Source organism: Acomys russatus, chromosome 4 (genome assembly GCF_903995435.1).
Source record: "Acomys russatus chromosome 4, mAcoRus1.1, whole genome shotgun sequence".
Lineage (NCBI taxonomy): Eukaryota > Metazoa > Chordata > Mammalia > Rodentia > Muridae > Acomys > Acomys russatus.
In genome coordinates this window covers 79918109-79940462 of record NC_067140.1, presented here as the reverse complement: position 1 = coordinate 79940462, position 22354 = coordinate 79918109, and the positions used below count along the sequence as shown (strand labels likewise).

The 22354-nt window shown below is 47.0% G+C and overlaps 1 pseudogene; it reads right to left on the bottom strand.

Annotated features, from left to right (window-relative positions):
- Positions 1-16062, bottom strand: part of LOC127188486 (vacuolar protein sorting-associated protein 16 homolog) — a 46590-nt pseudogene extending 30528 nt beyond the window's left edge.
- Positions 16063-22354: the final 6292 nt, after the last annotated feature.

Sequence of the window (22354 nt, the reverse complement as noted above, 5' to 3'; positions counted from 1 at the left end):
ATGCCATGAAAGTAGAATGCTGTGGGCTGAGATGTGAAATGTTCCCCATGGGCCCGTGGGTTGGACCATCTGATCCCCAGCAGAGGGGGTCCTCGTGGTGGGGCCTAACTGGACAGTGGAGGCCAGGGGTGAGCATGGAGGTTTCTGAGTCTGCCCATCTCCTGTCCTTTCTGTTTCCTGGCTCCTGCCACCACCATGTCTTTTCTGCCATCACAGTGATCATGGCTTGTGAAACTAGAGCCACATGACCCTCCTTCCCTAAAGCCGCTCCTTGCCAAGGTGGTGGTGGCAGCACTGAGGAAAACAACCAATGCATAGCAACCCTCACATCCTGCTCCTGGGTGGTCTACATCTGTCATTGCACCTTCTCAAGGAGGCCTCAGGAGGATCACCTGAGCCTAGTCAACCCATGCTTCCCTATCTAATAGAGAAAAGGGTAGAGCTGCCCAGACAACATCACAAATGAGCCAAGAGGGCTGTCGCCTCCCCCCTCCCCCCACCTCGCAAGGGCTGGAATCCTGCCCCAGCCCTGAGGCCCTCAGGCTATACACAGCTCAAGCCAAAACCTAGAGGTGCTTCTCTGGACAGCCTGCCAGTTCCTGTGCAAGATGAGTAGGAACTCAGAAAGTAAAGGGATCTCTCGAGAGTTTGATTGACACTCACTCTTCCTAAGAGCTACTCTACCAGACAGAAAACAGAAAGCTGAAAGGGGGCATTTCTCTCACCACTTTAAAAATTATTTATATAACCAGTATTTTCCAGCTGATATTTACTGAGGACCCTCCAAAAAGCCTAGAAGAGCACTTATCTTTAAGAATAAAATACAAATTATGTGTGCATACTGAAGTGTGGGTACTTTGGAGTGTCCCCACCTCAGACAGCTCCATGCATATGCTGCCTCATCACTGATCTTTTTGCTCCAAGGCTTTCTCCAAAGCCATGAAAACCATGCGGGCGTGTGTCGGCGTCCAGGCTTCATCTCAAATCCTCTGGACAGACAACTGGCAGGCATTCTGCCTCCCAGCATAGATAAAAAATGTGTTCGTTTGATGCCTTAACCCTTTAAACAGTAATCCTGAGATCTAGGTGCCTCAGCCTCAGCTGTGCAAGTGGAGTCACTCAGGGCACACTGCATGGTCTATGGCTCTGGTCTGTCAGGAAGCAGTCCAGCTACCAGGCTCGGCACTGTCTGCGGTAGGACCAGGAGTACAGCAGCAGAGCTCTGCAGAAAGGCCGTAGGATTTGGGCGGGGGGGGGGGGGGTATAGTAAACCCTCTCCTTGGGGCGTATAGCAGTACATAGCTGCAACCCCAGCACGCAGACTGCATGAGCAGTGCAATCCCTAGTTCGTGGCCAGACTGTGCTACATATTAAACTATATCTCAAAAAAAGAGGGTGGGATTAAAAACTCTTTTACCAGAACGTGTTAGACACAAGGGATCCACAATAGTGGGAGGCAGCCAGACTGATTGCATACCAACAGATGGTTTCTGTTTTCACATAAATAGAATCACACTACATGTATTTTTTTTTTTTACAGATATGCTTATTTTATATAATGGTGTATCTACTGCATTTTCACGCTATTCACTCAGTTTTTAAAAGTAATTGAATATATGTCCTAATGCCTTTTCTGAAAATCCACCTCTGGCCACTGATCTGAAATACTTCCCTTACGAGAGCCCAACTCTACATAAATAATTGGATTCTGTCGGGTCTTCCATCTAGGCTCCTAATAGCTTTCTCTCTCACTCTGCCAGCACCATCTGCTTTCGTTACTACAGCGGCGTAATACATTTTGATATTTAGGGAAGGCCAGGACCCTCTGTGAGATTCTTTTAAATTGCACTTATCTCTTTAACTCCATTGAAATGTACTCTAAGGGGTAGCATAAACTAAGGATCTAAAATGATTAATTTTCCATAGTTGCCAACCAGTTGCCCAGTTACCACTTCCTGAGAAATCTTCCATCTGTCATGAGTGTATGATGCCTCCTTTGTCACACAGCCCAAACTTCTGCAGTAAAGGACACATATTCATTCTGAGCTGCCTCTCGTCTACCCCGTGGCCTGGGGAACTGACAATCTAGACATCAAGTTCCAAAGGTAAAATAACCAGACGAAACAAGATTTTAGAGGTAATAAATCTGACAAAAGAATGGGAAGGGCAGTATGAAACCCTGGGGGTGAGGCACGGAGCAGCCCCAGGATGGATGACAAACCATGTGAGTGGAAGGCCAGGAGGATGGGAAGGTAGACCAGTTGGAGGGAGGAGGACAGGGCTGAGCTCACAGGCATGGGAACTGAACAAGCACATGGTCCCCACACTCACTAAGGTCTGCATTTATTTAATGCTCTGCCACTGCCATCTTGAGTTTCTTAATAAGTTTACCCATGAATCTACTTTTCCTTAGTGAAGTCTTATGAGGCCGTGCCATATGCTCATGCACAAAGGAGACACACAGTATGAGTGTGTGCTGTCTACCCTGCTGCCGTCAACACACAGCTTTCTGGGTGCAGGGTTCCCATGGACTCACAATGCCTAGGGGTCCAGCGGTACTCAAAGCAAGTGTAGTATAGGAGAGTCAAACCTATGACTGAACAAGCGAGGTTGGAAGCCCTCGGGCCACAGCTCTCCTCTAAGCAGGACTGCCCTGAGCACAGAAAGAACAGCAGGGCTCTAAGGTACCCAACCCTGGAAGAGCCTCATCACTGCCTTTTCGCTCTGTACTATCAGCCTGAATTATAACCCGCCTTAGATGCAGCAACACAGAAGAAGAACAGGGCTGGCAGCTCCTTTGCCGGCTCCTTATCTTTCATTACTCCTCAGTAATGGAGGGGGTATTGGCAGACATGTGCGTGATGAGCATTGAACAAAACCCACTAAGCCAATTCCTACTGTTCTTGTTGGAATGAACTGCACGACCTACATGAATGAACTACAAAATACAAAGTGAGTCATTCTGGTGATTCACATGCGAGTCAACTGTGTTTAAAACTGGCACTGCATGCTCAGCTCAGAATGGTAAAGGCCATGTGCATGCCGTCAATGTTTATTCTTCCTTCGCTTGAATGATATTAATAGGAAAGGCACCGTGACAGATACTAGAGTTCATAGAAAAAGTTTGGCATTTTAGTGCCTTTATGGGCACTACCGCCACCACAACCCCGTGCCTTCTGACCAAGTAATCTGGCATTTTCCTTCTTCATTGAGGCCAGAAAAAGGTCCATCCAACCCTGTCCTCATGGTCCCTCCTTGTCCAGGCCAGCTTTGATCTCAAACTTCACTTTCGATGGAACCATGTCTGGCCCCTTCCTTCCAGAGGATCTGCTGCCTCTGGTCTAGGGAGCAGGCCAGGCAATGGGTGATTGTATGCCCAGTTTTGAAAAGTGCAGCTTAAACAGAAGCTCCCAAGCATGTGGACCCTGCAGTTGGCCCTTCTAGCAACCAAAGAAGAAAACGCAGCAGTTTCCTGTAGCCGTCATCTGGCCTTTCATCCATACCTAAGGTGTGACGGTTAGTTTTTGTCAACTTGACACAAACTAAAGTCATCTGGGAAGAGGGAACATCATCCGAGAAATTGTCTCCATCAGATTAGACTGTAGGTAACTCTATGGGGCATTTTTTAAAATTAATGATTAATATGGGAGGGACCAGCCCACTGTGAGTATGGCCACCCTGGGGCAGGTGTCCTGGATATATAAGAAAGGTGGCTGAATGTGAGCCAGCAAGCCAGCCAGTGCGCAGCATTCCTCCCTGCCTCAAGTTCCCATCTTGAATGCCCTTTATGATGGACTGACTGTAAGCTGTAAGCCAAATAAACCCTTCCCTCCCAAAGTTGTTTTGGGTCATGGTGGTTGCCGTAACAAAAGGAAAAACAAAACAAAACTAGGGAACAAGGGCCATCGGGGACTCTGTGAGGCAGCCTTCTATCTCTGTGGCAAAGCCTAGACAGGGCAGCTAACAGGGAGGAAAGGATCATGTGGACTCACAGTATTAGGCCAAAGTTGTGTGGTCCCACTGTTTTGACCTGGGGGTTCGGCAGCAAAGCATGGCAAGAAGTATTCGGCTTGCTCACCTTCTGGTGGCCAGAAAGCAGACAGAGAGGCGAGAGGGCTGGGCTCCAACAGCCTGTGAACAGCTCCACCAACCTCAGTCCTCCAAGCATCGTCTCCTAAAGGCTCAGCCTAACACTTAAGCCACAGGTAGCTAGAAAGTGAGTCTTGAACATATGGAGGGCAGCATTTTGGACCCAAATTACAGCAGGGAAAAAAAATTATCAAAATGAAGAGAAGGGATGTACGAGAAATGCTGACATGACCTAGTGGCCTCCTTGGCACACTGTGCTTCTAAATAAGAAGCAAGGGACACCACGCTCTTATAGTCAGAATTGTGAAGTCATGAGGAGCCAGGAGCTGGCCCACAGGCGAGTCTGCACTCTCCATGTCTCCTTTAGTGTTCTTCTTCCACATGGAGACCCTGGCAGTGTGAGTGCTTGTCATCTCGTCCAAGGTAATGTGCTAGCCATCACAGCCAACAGGCCTCCACTTTATAAGTGCTTGCTCACGAGCAATAAAGCAGACACTATTCCTTGACACTGTCTGCAGAGGGGCTTATCTCCACTCCCTTTACTCACCCACAGGCATCCCAGTCTTGTCAAGGGATACCCCAGTAATGATGGCAAAAGGATAGATGAACAACTGGTCCTGAGCCACATCAATTCAGGGATCAGCAGGGCCCTTTGAACAGCATTGCCCAGGCACAGAGAGCTGGCTCAACAGTTGAGAACACTGTCTGTGCTTCCGAAGGACCCAGGCTGGATTCCCAGCACTCACAACCATCTATAACTCCAGTCTCCTGGTATATGATGTCATCACTAGGCCTTCACATAGTACACAGACACACATGCAAGCAAAACACCCATATACATAAAATAAAATAGTTAAGAACAATACATACATACATACATACACACACACACACACACACACACACAGACACACACACACACACACAGACATATAGGGGTGCAGAGAAAGCACTGCCCGAATGTAGAGCCCCACCTAAGCTGATGATCTCACTCTACTTGTCATCCCCAGTCCATTTGTCTCCTGCTCTGCAACTCTCTATCCAGACCCAGAGTAGGTTCCCTGCCATGTCCGGACCAAACTGTCTGACATTTACTACAAGGTCACAGCTACAGAATAGATCTGCCCATTCAGCCCTGCGCTTAACTCTCTTCAGTGGCTGCAGAGTGCCCAGGGGCCAAGTGCACGTTCCATGCCAGCACTCTGAGTGTCACATTCATCTGGCAGCCTCTCTAGGCCCACTGTCCTTCTCCCCGTCTGTAGCTTTCTTGCACCAGCAGACCTGCTGTTCCTCCTGGCTCCCACTCTTGCAGAAAGGCATCACACTTTCAGACCTGGTGTCTTAGTTAGGGCTTCTATTGCTGCAACAAAAACACCATGGCCAAAACCCAGCTGGGGAGGAAAGGGCTTCTTCACCTTACACGTCGCTCATCATCACCGAAGGAAGTCAGGACAAGAACTCAAAACAGGTCAGAAAGTTGGAGGCAGGAGCTGATGCAGAGGCCATGGAGGGGTGCTGCTTACTGACTTGCTTCCCCCTGGCTTGCTCAGCCTGCCTTCTCATAGAACCCAGGACCACCAGCCAGGTATAGAACCACCCACAATGGGCTGGGCCCTTCCACACCAATCACTGGTTTAAAAATGACTTAGCAGGATCTTACAGAGGCATCTTCTCAACTGAGGCTCCCTCCTGTCAGATAACTAGTATGTGTGTGTCAAGTTGACATAAGACTAGCCAGCACACCTGGTTGCCTCTCACCCAGATGTCTACAAGGTGCTGGTATATACCTGCCCTAACAAGCACACCTCGCTAGCAGTAACCCCAGCACGACTTCTGTCCTCCTGAAGTAGCAACCTCTTGAAGAAAGAAGCCATGCCTACTTCTCTCTCATGGTGAAGAATCTGACATATAAAAAACTGTCAACAAGGGTTTATGAAAAGGAACCAAATGCAGGCGACTGTGCCAATTTTTACATATATGCTTGTGGGTCAAGTATAGAGGTTAGACTCCCACTCAAAGCCAATGAAAACACTGATCTGTTCTGGAAAACATGTATTTGGAACACAAACATGAAGTTATTTGCATTTGTTATTTCTGAAATACTTGGCCTTTGAGAGTTTGGGGTTGATTGATTAGAAGGGCAGAGAAAGTGGGGATGCCTTTCCCCCAGTGCCGGCACTTCACTTTGTTCTGTTGAGCGCGAGTTAACGCCAAGTGTAAGTGGTTCATCTCTGAAGGTCAGGGCTGATGAGCCTGAAATGCAATCAGGCCCATATGGCTCATTAACATGCACGCCGCTCTCCTCTGACATCTGATTTCCATCAAGGTATAGAGACTAAAGCTTGCAAAGCCGCAAGAATCCCCAGTGGAGAGTTCCAAGCCATTCGAATTGGGCTGCCCATGTCTTCTTGAAAACAAAGCCCCAAGAAAAAAAGTATCAGCAGACAGCCAAAGAGGGCAGCTAAGCAACCGAGTAGTCCTCCATGAGGCCAAGGGTCAACACCAGGACAGAGACAGGAAGGTCTCCAAACAACACAGGCCCAAACTTCCAACCTGAAGCCAGCTAGGACCAGGACTCAAGCAGGGCACATGGCCTGAAATTCCCAGGAATGGAGCTGCCAGCCTTGCTTTGATCTACTCTTCTGCTCTCGGCCCCCAAAGGCCTCCATGAGGAAAAGTAGAGGAAGAAGATATGCTGGGCATTGTGAGCATTCCTACAGCCTTTAAAAACGAGGAAAATGGAGCAAATGACATGCTCTGGCCACAAGAAGGGACGCTGTGGTCTGCTGCACCAACACGCTGACCACAAACAAGATCTGGGCATGAAAAAGGCCGTTCACTCCAAATCATAATGACACTTTGTTTTTACAATTGTACTTTAGCCTCTTATAAAGGAAATCAGGGTCCTAAAGAGGCAAATACAGCCCTGTGTTTATTCATAATGGCCAAGATAATAATAAACACCACTGTCCTCCAACAGAAAAGGAATAAACAAAATATGGTATGAATACATATACTCAATGGAGTGTCATTCCGCCGTTCAAGAGAGAACTGTGGTTTACCTGAAGGACATTAAGTCGAGTGAAATGAGTCAGTACAGGAAAGCAAACATGCCGTGTTCTTACTTCCATGCAGAAGACAGTAGGCTGACTTCACAGCAGAAGAGAGAACAGAGGTTACCAGTGTCTCGGAAATGAACTGGGGAGAGGTCAGCAGACAGAACTTCTAATAGAACTTCCAGTGTTGTACAGCACAGTCCAGCATCTAAGATTGGCAATGGCCAACTGTAGAGTCCAAAGCAGCCAATGGGAAGTGGCTCCCAATACGAAGCAACGACAGATGCTGACGGTGGTAGACAGCTAAGCCAGTTACCTTGATCTGATTGTTACATATGGTATCCATTTAAATGTCATGTTGACCTGGATGGAGTGGTGCGTGCTATCCAGGAGGTTAAAGCAGTAGGTTTACAAGTTCAAGGCAAGCCTGGGGTTCACTCATATTCTCATTCGTGTGTGTGTGTGTGTGTGTGTGTGTGTGTGTGTGTGTGTGTGTGTGTGCATCACATTGTACTTTATCAATATGTATATGACTGGCCCATCTCAAAACAGCAATTTTAAAACTCACAAAACCTCCACTAAGGCAGGTGAGGAGACTGTGTTCTAAATCATAGCTCCAAAGCTGGTTACAGCTGGTATCTAAATGATGACGACCTTTTCCCAGAGCCTGTGGGATTGTGATGCTTTTGAAGGCGTGTGTTTGCTGCAGGCAGTCCAGGGACTGTGGGCCGGTCACTTCTTCCTGCAGGTGTGTCAATTAGGAGATGGGATCCTCCTTCAGCTCTGAACAGTTCTTTTCACTGTTATTACCACTTTTCCAAATCCTGGATCAATTAATTCATTTGCTGTCCGCCAAAGAATACCGGTTTGGCAAAGTAAGCCGAAAGCCGATCTGGTCCCTCCCTCCCTTCGGCTTGCTGCTGCCTCTCCTGGTTACAAACTGACTTAGCACAAGTCTACACTGGGACTCCTTGTGTGTATCATCTCACCACCTGAGCCAAGCAAGGGATCAGGATGAGGGACGACTCTGGGCAGGATCCAGGCAAGTCTTTCAGGCCTGTTATTCTTAACCTGTGATGACTCCTCCTCCTGTTTCGTTTTATTAAATCCTATTAAGATAGACATAAAAGAAAACTAAAAGAGAAATTGGCTGAGCCTACCTGGTATTGTATTCACAGATTGTATCTGGGAGGTAAGCCCACATTTTCTACTGGTTTTTTTTTTTTTTTTTTCACTCTGACTAACTTCCGCCAAAGTATCTTGCGTTTGAAAAGGTCATATATTTTTGAGACAATTTTATCACTAATAATAATTCTCACTCTGTAAGACAGAAACTTAGAATAAGCCCCAGCAACGCTCTTTGGCTCAGCCTTTATTGCCTGGGATGATAATTTAACAACTTAAAGATTTCAGAGCCAGTATCAGCCTCTTGTACAGCTAGGAGTTGTCATATTATTTTAAACTTGCTAAAAGCACAGAGGGTTTTTAATAACAAATATTATAGAGAAGCAATTCTCTATTACCTTGAAAACCCTGATGTACAAAAGGAAATATCCACAATAATTTCTGCATCACTAATAAAAGCAGAAACTTTCCAATGACTCCATAAACCATCAGGAAGAGGACAGCTGAACAAAATGCTCCACTCATAAACTAGAGCCTCGCAGTTAAGGTGCCCGCCCTGCAGGACGGGCAAGAGCAAGCTTCAGAACTATGTTGCACATGGTACCCCACTTAGGCCAAGGGCTTCTGTCCGCATGCGTGAACACTGCATCCAGCCCCAGAAGAACATCATATAGAGCAAACTGAAAGACAGTCTTCTAAACAATGCCTGGACTCTACCAAATCAGGGTCGTGACAAAAGAACAAGCTAACTTAGAATGAAAGACACTAAAATACATGACAATTAAATACAAAACATGAGTCTCAACTGGATCCTTTCACTATAAAAGACTTTACTGGTAAAGGTAGTGGAATATGAATGGCTTTGGAGGGTTGGATGCTCATAAAATAATGATAATTTTCGGATTTCTATAGGAGTTTGGGATTTCTATGAGAGGATGTCCTTATTTTGAGGAAATATATTCATGAGTGTAGAGGCCGGGGACATCAGATCAACAATTTAGTACTCTGTTTTTATAATTTATTTATTTTTACTTGGTGTTTTGCCTACATGTATGTCTGTGTGAGGATGTCAGGACACGTGGAATTGGAATTACAGGCATCTGTAAGCTGCTATGTGGGTGCTGGGAATTGAACCCAGGTCCTCTGGAAGAGCAGCCAATGTTCTTAACTGCTGAGCCAACTCTCCAGCCCCCAACAACTCACTCTTAAATGGCCCCACAGAAAAAAAAAAGTCCTCAGCAGTGTTCTGCCAGCTGGTCTCTAAGTATGAATAGCTTACATCACATGTGAACATTAACTCAAATGGCCATGACGGCTAAACAAAATACAAAACATGTTTTTATACAGTGGACTGTATTTTGACCCATGCTTAAGGTTGGACATGGATGAACTCTGAAGACATCATGACAGAGAAAGCCAGTTACAGACAATGTGCAGAGTGTGTGGCTCTCAGACGGCATACACAGCAGCCAAACTCACAGAGGAGCCGTCACGTCAAGGACCAGAGGGCAGAAATGCAATTACTACTTAATGAGTCTAGCCTGAGTTCTGAAACACAGGAGCATTCTGTGGTGGACAGCTGTAATCATGGCTGCAGACAACATGGGTGTGCTATTGCCACTGAACCAAGTGTACCCAAATGGTAAACAGTAAGTTCTGTTCCACCACATGTTCATGTATGTTCCACCACAACACATAAAACTTCTGTCTGTATACCAAGAGATACTACATAGTCCCCATGAAGAGAGAAAATAAACATATCTTATTAAGATTAGAAAATCAACAGCACCCACTCATCAATAGTTCTGCCTCAGAGAAGGAAAGATTAGAATCAAGTGATTTTGGTATATCTTAAACTCCTTAATTTTTCAAAGAATACTGATTTTCAAAGAAGGAAAGATTAGAATCAAGTGGTTTTGGTATATCTTAAACTCCTTAATTTTTCAAAGAATATTGATTTTATGTCTTACATGTAACAAAAAACTGATATAAAATGCTGTCTTCTGGGCTCACAAGAAAAATAAATGACGGAAAAAGAACTGTTTCTATAAAAATACCTTTCTACACAGGAATACTATTAAAAGCTCATTGTTAAAAATAACTTTTCTAAATTAGTTCTTTCCATTCATTATATGCTTGCTCATTTAAATGTAAAAACAATAATATTTACAATAATAAGAGACTCATCCCAGGAGAAATGAATGGGCAAAGGAACATGAAACTGGTGAGGGGACACAGAAACCCCCCAGAAACCCAGTCTGGAATTTGGAGATTGATGAAATTCTATAGGAATTGTATTCATCCCCCGAAGGTTTCGTGACCCAACAATGACACCAACAGTTAATAAAAGCCGTTGCCCTCCCTCCGAAGTCTAACAGCAATGCCATTTCTAAACGGAGCCACTACCCGGGGGCTATGATGTGGGGAACGTGTTCCTGACAGAGGAGGAGGGCTGGAAAATGGAAACAAGGCCACAGACTTAGATCTTTCCATTACACATAAATTGAGGCTTCCGGGCTTCACTTTCATGATTAAAAATAGAAAAAGAAATTGACTTCACATTTTATGGAAAATAGTCAAAGGAATAATTTCATGTGAAGAATCTTCACAGAAGTGCAATGCTTTTGTGTTCCATACTGACAAAAAGGGGAAAAAAAGTGACTGAGATGGCGGAAGACGGGAGGGTATGAAGAGACTACGAGACTGCCTCTGGACAGGCCGCCAGCAGGAAGGACTGGCGTCCACGGCCGGAGCCTCCTGTCGCCTTCACCCTGGACGCCCGCCCACCTGCCCGCGGCACCTCTCTAGCTGGCCCCCCCCAGCTGCCACCTCCCGCCTCCCTCTGACAATGATTTCCTGCAATTTGCAAGATCAATGAACACCAAGGAGCATACTTTTCCAAAAATAAATCTTTTTTCTCTCTGACAAACTCTAAAAACTTAGATTCTGGGAAAAAAAAATTAGATTCTGACAACATCAGCTACAGCGGTGTACATAAATCGAATTCAATATAAATGTTGTTTCTTGGGTGTTTAGAATGCTCTGTATAGCCGGGCGTGGTGGCGCACGCCTTTAATCCCAGCACTCGGGAGGCAGAGGCAGGTGGATCGCTGTGAGTTCGAGGCCAGCCTGGTCTACAAAGTGAGTCCAGGATGGCCAAGGCTACACAGAGAAACCCTGTCTCGAAAAACCAAAAAAAAAAAAAAAAGAATGCTCTGTATAACTCAAGGGTTAGCTTGCATTTTAGAGGAAACTGGGCAACAGTGAAACATCTGGCTTCCTGCTGACCTTAAAGGAGAAGTGCTTCCCTAGATCTGCTTGCTTTTCTTTTTTCCTTTATTTCAGCAAAACTCCTTTGAATGGGGATCTCATTTTGTGCCCAGCCTACGCCCAAGGACAAAAATTACACCCTTGATTCCAAGTGTATACTGTTGTCTTAGGCCCACAAAGGACTCCCTCCACCAACCTGCCTCGGAGAATAAGGTCTTTCCTGCAATGAGTCAGGGAAGGTTAGAATTCAGTCTGTCCTGATGTTCAGACCACAGGATGGAAGAAATCTAGCATGAAGCACTGGAGGAAAACAAAACAAAACTCTACTGGGGGGGGCAGACATCAGAGCAGTTCTAAGCCTCCGCGTCACATGGAGAATCTCTCATCCGCTCACCCACCTGCTACTGCAATTTGCAACGCTCTCCTTGACACCCTGTCTACAAATCCCATCCTTCCTCACCCACAGCACCTCCAGCCACGGACACATGCAAGCTCCCCGTTCTATAACTCCTGGTCCACTAATGCCACAGTCGTAACTGCTGGCTTGCCTGGCCCTGGCTGCCTTGTTCTTTCAGACCAAGCCACGGTCACTTCCTGCTGCCCACGTGGCACTTCCGCACTCCACCTACGCTGGCCTGGAGTTTGAACCTGCTCATCCACAGTCTACTTCCTGCTTCGCACGCAGCCTGCTGCCCTTAGCTCAGTGCCCTCCTTGGCACCTGTGCTTGAAAGAGCAGCATTTATTTACTAGAGCTGATCCCATTTCCTTTCTTACTATTGATACAATTTCAAATTACACTTATTTTGTATGTTCCTCCCCTGAGAACATGCTTGTGTCAGAGCTGAACTGAGGAAAGCGCCATGAATGAAACACTATCCGGAACGGATCCTAAAAGATGGGGACGGTTGGCCCGTCAGTGGGTGCACGGAAGCACATGGGGGAAATGGCGCAGGCGCTCGGGGGCCAGCTTGCCTGGAGCACACGGAAGCACATGGGGGAAATGGCGCAGGCGCTGGGGTGGGGGGGCAGCTTGCCTGGAGCACACGGAAGCACATGGGGGAAATGGCGCAGGCGCTGGGGTGGGGGGGCAGCTTGCCTGGAGCACGCTGCACAAGCACGACCGAGGCAACAGACACTACCTCAAAGCAAAGTGGGAGGAGAGAACTCCCTCCCATACGTCGTCCTCTGACCTCCACACATGCACTGGAGTACGCTCCCACACTCTCTCACACATACACACTAACACACACATATAATAATAATAACAATAATAATAATAACAACAACAACAATAAAATAGGGGATATGTCAACATACATACAAAAAAGGAATTAATTTCAGATAGATAAATAGAACTATACTGGAGGAATTAAAGAGTCATAATGCTTATTCAACAACCAGAAAACAACTGCAGGAACCTGGCTGACAATTCACTAACGGAAGCTTTCACTGTGAACTTCATGGGTAATAACACACTATAACACGGGAGCATTTAACAATGCCTAGCATGAATTTAAATGTAAACGGCCACCAGCTGCCCAGGGGAACATCAGCATTCATGGATTTCAAGAAATTGCAATTTCCATGCAAAGACTAAGATGTGGATTATCCTGGGGTTTTACTTGAGTCCCATTAATATGTCAACAGATGAGTGAGGCAGTCCGTACCTAGTACCTCACCCCCACCCCACCCCATCCCTACCCCTACCTCACCCCACCCCACCCCACCCTACCCCCGAGGGGGAGAGAGGGAAAGAGAACAGTAAATTATTTTTTGAGAAATAACCTCACTGTGTGGCCATCAGACAATGCACAGGTTGAGTCCTGAGCTTTCAAGGAACAAGGGTTCCACTAGCACAAGCCTCCTCTGTGCTGCTCAGCAGAGCGGCCAGTCATCAGTCACTAACGTACTCTAGTGGCTTTTCCCAAACACAGCTGCAGTTGTGTCAAGAAGGCGCCATACTCGGGGGACACTGTTGCCACTGCATGTATAGGACTGGGGTCAGAAGATGGAGGGGCACTAACAGACCAGAGCAGCTTCCTGTGTGACCTCAATAATCCAGCCGCCATCTTGCTCCCCAGCAGCTGCACAAACACAGGTTGCAGAGTATTTTTAGACATGATGCAGCAGGGAGGGGGTGGCCTGGAAGAAACCGACACCTGAGCCAGATGGAAACGGCAATGTCAGATTCCCTGTGGCCCAGCTGCTCTCCTGTGGTCCAGCTGCTCTCCTGTGGTCTAACTGCTCTCCCGTGGCCCAGCTGCTCTCCTGTGGTCCAGCTGCTCTCCTGTGGCTGTGTGCTTGTGGAGAACATGACTAGAAACAGAAATCTATTCTCTTCTGCACCCCACACCCAGACACGCCCAGAGCTCTGGCTCAGAAAATGTGGGTACAGCCAGAGCTCTGCCTTACAGCAAGTACCCCAGGTACCTGCATGGCCTGAGTCCTGAGCTCACCCTTCATTTAATACTGTCACCAGGCCACAGTGACACTGATGGAGACACAGCAGGCCCAAGTCCATTTTCCAGGCCACTGGCAAATGTGACAAAAGTCCTTGAAACTCCATACACACACACACACACACACACACACACACACACACACACACACACCACGAGGCTCAGCTCAAAACAGTTTGTAAACCCCCAAAAGCCCACTTGAGCCAATTAAGGCCCCACTCGCCCAAATGTGACCTTCTCTTAGAGCCCGGCTCGATAACAGCAAAGCCTTTCCAAGCATTAAACTGCCCCCAGAACGTGTTGTTTTGGCAGAAATCTTTATGTAGCTAGGTGCTTTTCTATTAAACTCTTTCTTGAAGCAATCAGAGCAAACGCTGCATTTCCATCATTTCCAGACCATTCTTCCTGCTCCGAGCTGATATGCTTAACACAGTTTTCCACAAAACACAGCTGAATGGCAGAATATTTTCTTACAATTACCTAGGATCCCTGATAAATCACTCATAAGTAAAATCATGAGTCTCTGTGATGAAATTATTGCTATGTTCAAAACATAAGGCCAGGGGTAAACAGAATTGACCAATTCTTAGAAACAAAAGGGATGTTTTAATCTTTGGCAGATCAAGTCAGCAAGGTGAAGAGTTCATTGTTCATCTACCACAAATGAGGCCAGAGGCTAAAATAACGAAAACTCCGCCCAAAGTACAAAGCACAAATTCCCTCCAGATCTTCCTGACACCACGAATGTGTCAGGAGCAAATGAAGTGCTTAAACTTCTAATCCACTCGTGTCCTGAGGGATTGGTGTAGAGCGATATAGATGCTTGGCCTTAGCACCATTAGAAACGTGTGTGTGTGTGTGTGTGTGTGTGTGTGTGTGTGTGTGTGTGTGTGTGTGTGTCAGAGAGAAGGACTGTGAATCATAGCCTCAAAACTGCCATCCAAAGTCCAATCACAAGGAACAACTTCAATTTCTGCAATTTTCTTAACTGGGGCTATAGATTCAAGATGGTTGAAAGTCAATTGATCCAACCATCAATCCACAGGCTCGCAAGCAGAGAGGCATGGTCACATGTGTCCTGGAAAGGCTTCTTCTTAAGGCTACAGTGGAATGACTTAGGACAACTCTCCACATGGAAATGAGCTAAAAGACTGAAACAAAAGGGCCCCCTGGCAACTCCCCACGAGCAGGGAGAGTCTGCTTGCAGACGTGTAGAGGGATCCAGCCTTTCCAGTTTGGGGTGGTCGTTCGTGGGCATTTTGCTGAGTGTAAACAAGGCCCGGTACACACCTGCCTGCGGCTGGTAGTGGGCAGAGCTGAGGAAGGTCAGAAGCCCACCCCCCGCCCCCACTATCCAACCCACTCTCCACAGGGCTGTTACTAGCTCATAACTCACAGGAAAGCAGATGTTCAGACCAAAAGAACCAGAAACCAGGCAGGATTCCACATGTGGTAAGAGGTCTAGCCAGATGCTTGCTTCACCCTAGTGGGAGCCTTCAACACAGCAGGCTGGATCCCAGAAACCAGTGTCACCAGAACCCTGACCATGACAAACACTGCAGAACAGCAACAGCACAAACTGTATAATGGAGGAGCAACAGAAGCATAAATAAAGCAAATTCAGCCAGTACTTCTTTAGTAAACTAATGTGACAGAACAGACTACTACACTGTGAGTAAGTGGTAAGACCCAAGTTCCATGCCAGCAACCAGACCTGCAAGCATCCTCTGCGGTGAGTCGAGTACCAGAGCCTGTTGGAACTAAGCAAGGTTGGAGGATTCTGAACTAGATGCTAAACATAAGAAATAGTGGAAAGGGAGCATACGCATTTCCTCCATGAAAAAGCAAAGTGGCCAGCATCCATGTGATTCTTCCTTCTGGACAGAATTTCTCTCTGGCTAGGTCCCTCAACTGCAAATCCACAAATGGACAGGCTGTCTGGACACCCGCATTGGGGTGCATGGACACCTGCATCGGGCTGCCTGGACACGCGCATCGGGACGTCTGGACACCCGCATCGGGACGTCTGGACACCCGCATCGGGACGTCTGGACACCCGCATCGGGATGTCTGGACACCTGCTTCGGGATGTCTGGACACCCGTATCGGGATGTCTGGCAGAAGCCATGTGTGTTTGTCTGTTCTCGGTATCACTTGAACTCCATAGCATTGATCAAAGGCCACTCCTGTTGCCAGAAGGAGAAGCAAATGAACCAAATGGACTTCTTTTCCACTTTCTGCTCCACCCTACCAGTTCCCTCCAGATCCTCCTGTTTCCACACTCCAAGGTTCAGGCACAGAGCAGACACTCGCTGATAAGTGTACAGAGGAAATTATAGCCAAAACAACAGCGGTACTCAAAGAAGCATAAAATTAAAAGCTTCATAAAGTTAAAGGCAGAATTCTGCCCTAGTCAACTCTTTCCAGTAATCTGTCAATCAACACGTGAGTTAGTGCAAAGACATGTGTTAGAGGTTCATTTTTCTAGCTTCTTCCAGTGTTTCTACTCAGTCCGGCTTTCAATCACAGTAAATAAATAAGAACATAAATAATTAATGGCCATATTATGAAATAGGAGGGCTCTGAACCCCAGAGAAGGACCCTTCAATTACCTAATGCCCTGCCTCACACTAGGAGAAATGTCCATCTGCTCTTATATAATGTCACCTCATCCACGTGAAGGCCAGGAAAACAGCCAGACTCAGGAAAGGTCATGTGAGATTAAAACAAGAACACATTTCTACCTAGGGATTGGGGGCTAGCGAGCTGATCTCCCACCGTCCAGGCAGCTGCAGACCCCAGGCACCTGTGACCACACACTAGGAAAGCATCGGGATGTTCCAGAATCCTCTTCTCCCACCACAAGCCCCAGGGAAGCAGTTCCCACGCCCCGTGCAGAGCCTGAGACCCTTGCAGAGGCCCTGCAGAGGAAGAATGGATGCTCTTCTTGAAGCCTCTTCTCACATCCCAGCATATCTCAGGGCAACTGCGGCCTAAAAAATAGTCAGGCATGCTGTCAACGTGACTGTAGGAAAGACACAGATGCTGCAGTGCTGTTTTAAATGAAAATCCCAGATCATTCTATTTTACCAATAAAGACTCGGGAGCCAGATGCTAGGGTGAAAAACCTACTAGCTCAGAGCAGCAGAGAAAGCACCTAGCTGACCTTCCTACTCAGCTCACGTCCAGATGAAAAAGGCTCAAAAGGCTCACTAGATCAGCTGACAGACCAGGAGGAAAAGGCCAAAAAACTCAAGGCCAAAGGCTGGGTAGCTCAAAGACCAAAAAGCCAAAGGCTAAGGAGCTAAGGAGCTCAAGAGCGAGAGAGCTAAGAGCCAAAGGGCTAACGAGCTAAAAAGAGCCTTTCTACTTCTCCAGGTGTCTTGAATACTCCTCAACTCAAAGCCCCTCCTACTCTTTAATCACTGTCAGCTGGTTTCTTGTTTCACCTCTTGACCTAGGGTTAACTTTAGTAAATCCTCTGTACAGAAAGCTCTTGGATTAAAGGTGTGTGCTAGGGCTCAACCATGCCAAACAAAACACAGGTTTTTACCGTTCACAATCTCAGGGATCACACTGGGATCTAACGTTCTGCAACACTGCAGTGGCCAGTCCCAGGAACAAGCAGTTCCGGCTAAGGCAGGCCAACGGCTGGCTACCTTTACCAGCTCTGTCTCCACCATTCACTGACCGATAACGAAGCACTGGGACTCCTGAAAACAAGAACCTATCTGTTCTTGAAGTGCAAGTTCGAAAACAATGAGAATCCCTTCTCTGTCCACCATGAAGGTCAGCTGAGCCCTCCTGTTCCCTGAAAAACTGGCCCAGCTCAGCAGCGGCAATGGCAGTGGCCTTCTTAAACCAGGAAGATCGTGGGGGAAGAACTCATGAGGCCCCAACCCTCACTACAGGAAAACAGCACGTGATGATTGCTGAAAAGACTGTCATTTCTGATCAGGAGAAGTTGCCCAGGCTCCAGTAAATAATGCCTCACTTATGCCTATGCAAGCAACCTTAACAAAAGTCAGTGCATCACACACACACACACACACACACACACACACACACACACACACACACAAATAATAACCAAACTAGGTGAGATGCTTTTTGGGAAAAGGAAGGGTTTCCTTGTAAGAAGGAAAAGGATGAGAGGAAAGTAATGGAATTTTTTTTTTTTAATGACCAAAACGCATTATATGAACGCATGAAGTGTCAATGAATTTTTTTAAACTTTATATCTGAGCTATGTATTCAATGTAATAAATATTTCTATGAATTTAAATAAATAAATAACCTCAGGACATTCACAGTCAGCACACCCCACCGCCAACCTGGTGCTGTTCCATTCAAATGACACACCCCTGGGCACACTTACTGTGGCACAGCAGCTAACAAGACACGGGGTGTACATCTTAGTGGTGGTGAAGAAGAGGGCTAGGCAGAGGAGTAAGAAGACAGTGACAGGTGGTACAGAGTTCTTGAAGTGGTCAGCAAGGCAGTGTGACAGTGCTGGGGCACACTGCACTGGTGGGTACAGGGGTGCTCCTCCTCTGAGAAGATGCTGCCGCCACTGACCGGAAGGCCTGTTTGGCCTCTTCTTGGACTGGAGAGGGAATACAGGTGAGTGTAGACGGGGCCGGGGAGCTAGCAAGATGGTGCAGAAGGAAAGGGATGACCATGGGGGTACAGCCCTCCAGCCGTGGTGACTGCTACACCTGTTGGGAAGGCCCCAAACAGTTTGAAGGAAGAGCCTGAGCTATGTGGCCAGAACATTCCCTGTGTCCTATGCTTCCTGGACCCTTTTCATGGTCTCTGACCTTTCTGGCTTATGTTGCTCTAAATCCATGTCTGAGAGCAAGGGTCAGGTGGTGGCTGGCACATCTGTCCCTTTCTCACACAAAAGCATATACACACACAGGCGCTTATAGGCTTACATACAAACACACCTTGTCCACGTGCACAGATGGCTTATAGAGTTGATACTTCTTAAAAGCTGGCCAAAAGAGTCATTTTTCTATAACACAGAAACTTGCCAAACGAATAGTTTTTCCATAGTGCAATTGTAGAAGTTTGGAATATAATGAGGAAATAAAACACTTAGAATTAAAAGCTTACTTGACAGAAACACATGTTTTTCTATCAGTAAAGCAAATTTGGCTGTGTTCTTCCTGTCCACATAACAGCAAGCCAAGATACTGTCTCCTGCCGGAGAAGCCCCTCTAGCTGAAAGGGAAAGGCAAAGAGAGGCTACAGGCTGAGGAAGGCCCGTGGTCACCTTGGTCCTTCTGTGCTCGCTGGCTGCCACCTGCTGGAGAGCCAGAAGATAGAAACCTGTAGGAATTTCCAAGATCAGGAAGAGCTATAGATGTGAAATTGGACAATACCTAAATTTAAACAGCAAGGACCTTTAGGACTCAGAGAAGTCTTCTTTAACCTAATAAATTAACATAATTTGCTCCGATGCTTAAAGAACACCATTTGAGGATCACTAGGGTCCTCTTGGGTTTTATGGGATATATTACAGGTGTGCAACATGCCATTAAAAAAAAAAAACCTGTTTAGACTGAACAAAAAAATCTTAACTAAATCTTTCCCAAAACACTGGTAAAGCAGAATAACACAGGAGAGCAGTTACAGAAAACCAAAAGGAATGCAGAAGCAGAAAGAAAACCCAGGGAGGTCGCTGCCTCTCAATGTGCTCGTCCGGCTCCCAGGACCAAGCCACCCTCAGTGGCAGGAATGCCTGGGAGGATGAGGAAGGAAGCATGAACGCCGTCACGCAGTGGAGCAGCCAGAGGTCAGTGGGGACCTCCAGCCCGCTGAGGGCAGAGTGGAAAGCCGAGCCTGAGGCCCTCGCTCACTGTAGGTCCCTAAGCATAGCTCAAAGCCCACGGAGGACCAAGAACGTGGCTCATGGTACAACACTCGCCTCACGTGCGAGTGTGACCAAGTCCCAGCAAGAATAAGATGATGAGTAAGCATGGCCAGGGGAGCTCTGCGAGGCCTGGGCCAGCCTGGCCACACAGGATGTGACCTCTACCATCTCGAAGGGTCAATATTCAGGGAACCCTACTCTGTCACCACCTTGGAATGCTTTTTTTCTTTTTCAAACCTATTGCCTTATTTCTCAGAGATCTCATAACATTTAGAATCCCTAGTTAAGGAATCTCCGTGTTCTGAGAGAACTTTGCACAAAGAAGGAAAAGGCTGGAACTCAAGGAGCCACGTGGTATGAAGGAAACATCCTAAGCTGCTTTGAACAGGCATCCTTACTGTCATCGCCTTCTGACTCTAGGCTGGCCTCCGCCCAGGAAGGGATTCTGGGCTGTTACACTGGAAACGGGATGAGGGTGGGGTGAGCGGCAGCGGCAATGCTGTCTGCCCTCTGAGCTCTTGTTCTGCAAAGAAGAAAGAACTGTCTGCCATGCTGAGAAGGAAGACAGGAAAGTGGAGGGGTGAGGCTTTTCCAAAAGATGGAGAGATCTGGTAGACTCCACCTTAACCAGGAGGTGAGGCTACCATCCGACAGTGAGACAAATTGGGGTCACATACCTCCTAATGACGCACTAAGAAAACAACAAGATCGCTTTTGAACAAGCTGACACTCCTGCCACACCATAATGCCTCTCTGTAGCCACAAAAACAAAACTGGAGAACAGTCTACAGAACAGCATGCCAGCACATGTGGACGATGTCACGGTCATGAAACAGAAGGAACAACCACGGAGCTGTTACAGATTGGACAGCTGTAATTAAACGCCATTTAGAATATTACACAGCTAAAACAAAAGCCAATGACACTGCATGCAGTTGTGCCTCCTTGTAAAAGCTAGCCAAGAATACCAGGAGGAGGCCGCGGCCACAGCAGGACAACAGTGACTCATGCCTGTAAATCCTGCCACTTAGAAGTCAGGGCAAAGAGGAATGACAGAGTCAAGACCAGCCTGGACTACAAAGTGACACCTTGTACCAGAAAAAGGAAGAAAAGGAGAAAGGAGAGTAAGGAGGGAGGGAGGGAGGGAGAGAGGGAGGGAGGAAGGGAGGGCAGGCTCGTGAGTTCAAAAGGCTGGTAATATAGCTAATAGTAAAGCATCCGTCTTAACTTCAGTATGCTGATCACTCCGAGACAGCAAGACCAGGGAAGTCAGGTAAAGATTGTAGCATGGTTTTGCTGGGCTTTCCTGTAAGTCTCAAATTATCTCAAAGCTTACATTTTCATGTGGATTCTTGTCTTCTTGTTTGTGATTTTTAAAATGTTCTCAGTCGGGGCTGGAGAGGCGACTCAGCAGTTATGAGCACTTGCTGCTCTTCCAAAGGTTCTGAGTTCAATTCCCAGCAACCACATGGTGGCTATCAAATGCGCTCTTCTGGTGGGCAGATGTATATTCAGACAGAGCACTCATACATATAAATAAATACGTAGGTAGGTAGGTAGATAGATAGATAGATAATGAAATATTATCAGTAACGGCAACACCCTCAGGTCCACTTCTGAAGCTTAATGCCATTGCAGACATGGACCTACTTCTCAGCCAATACACTGTCAGTGACAGAAGGAACCCATGGCTCCATGCCAGTCACTCAGCCTCACGTTTCTATCACGCACACCCCCCCCCCCCCCCCCCCCCCCCGCCATGAGCATCGGTCCACTGTACAGCATCCTAGCAAGGGAAGGAAGAGCAGGGACACACCCAGGCCTGCCGCCCGCCATGCCTCACATCTCTATCAAGCAGATTAATTAAAGGTTTTATAAATGCTAAGCACAATGGAACAACAGAAGTTTGCAAGACTATTACACATCTCCTGTCTCTATTTTAATTACATTCTTCCTGAATGCTTATAGAGTTGGCAGTAAATCCAGGTCAGATGTTGCTTTAGAAAAATGAAGATTTATAAAGAATCCTGAGTGGCTCTTGTACCACCCACACCCTGGACAAAACCCAACCCAGGTAACCATGCTCACCGGGTACACTGGCCAGGGCTGCTGCTCTGCTGCCACACAGTGGCAATTGGGTGACATTACACCTAGTCCAAGAACAGCCCTTAGGAAAAACCAGACTCTTTTTTTCCCCTTGACACAGGATTTCTCTACGAAGCCGTGGCTATCCTGGAACTCAATCTGCAGACCACGTTAGCCTTGAACTCATAGAGATCTGCCTGCCTCTGCCTCCCAAGTGCTAGAATTAAAGGTGTGTGCCACCACTGCCCAGCTACACCAGACCCTTCTAAGAACACTTTCTCTGCATGGTTGAACCTGCCACATGCTTAGGAGTAGCAGTGTGAAAACGCATTCTTGACAAGAGAAAAATTAAATTCAAATGAAGTTGCAGCCATGAAGTGTCTCCTCCACC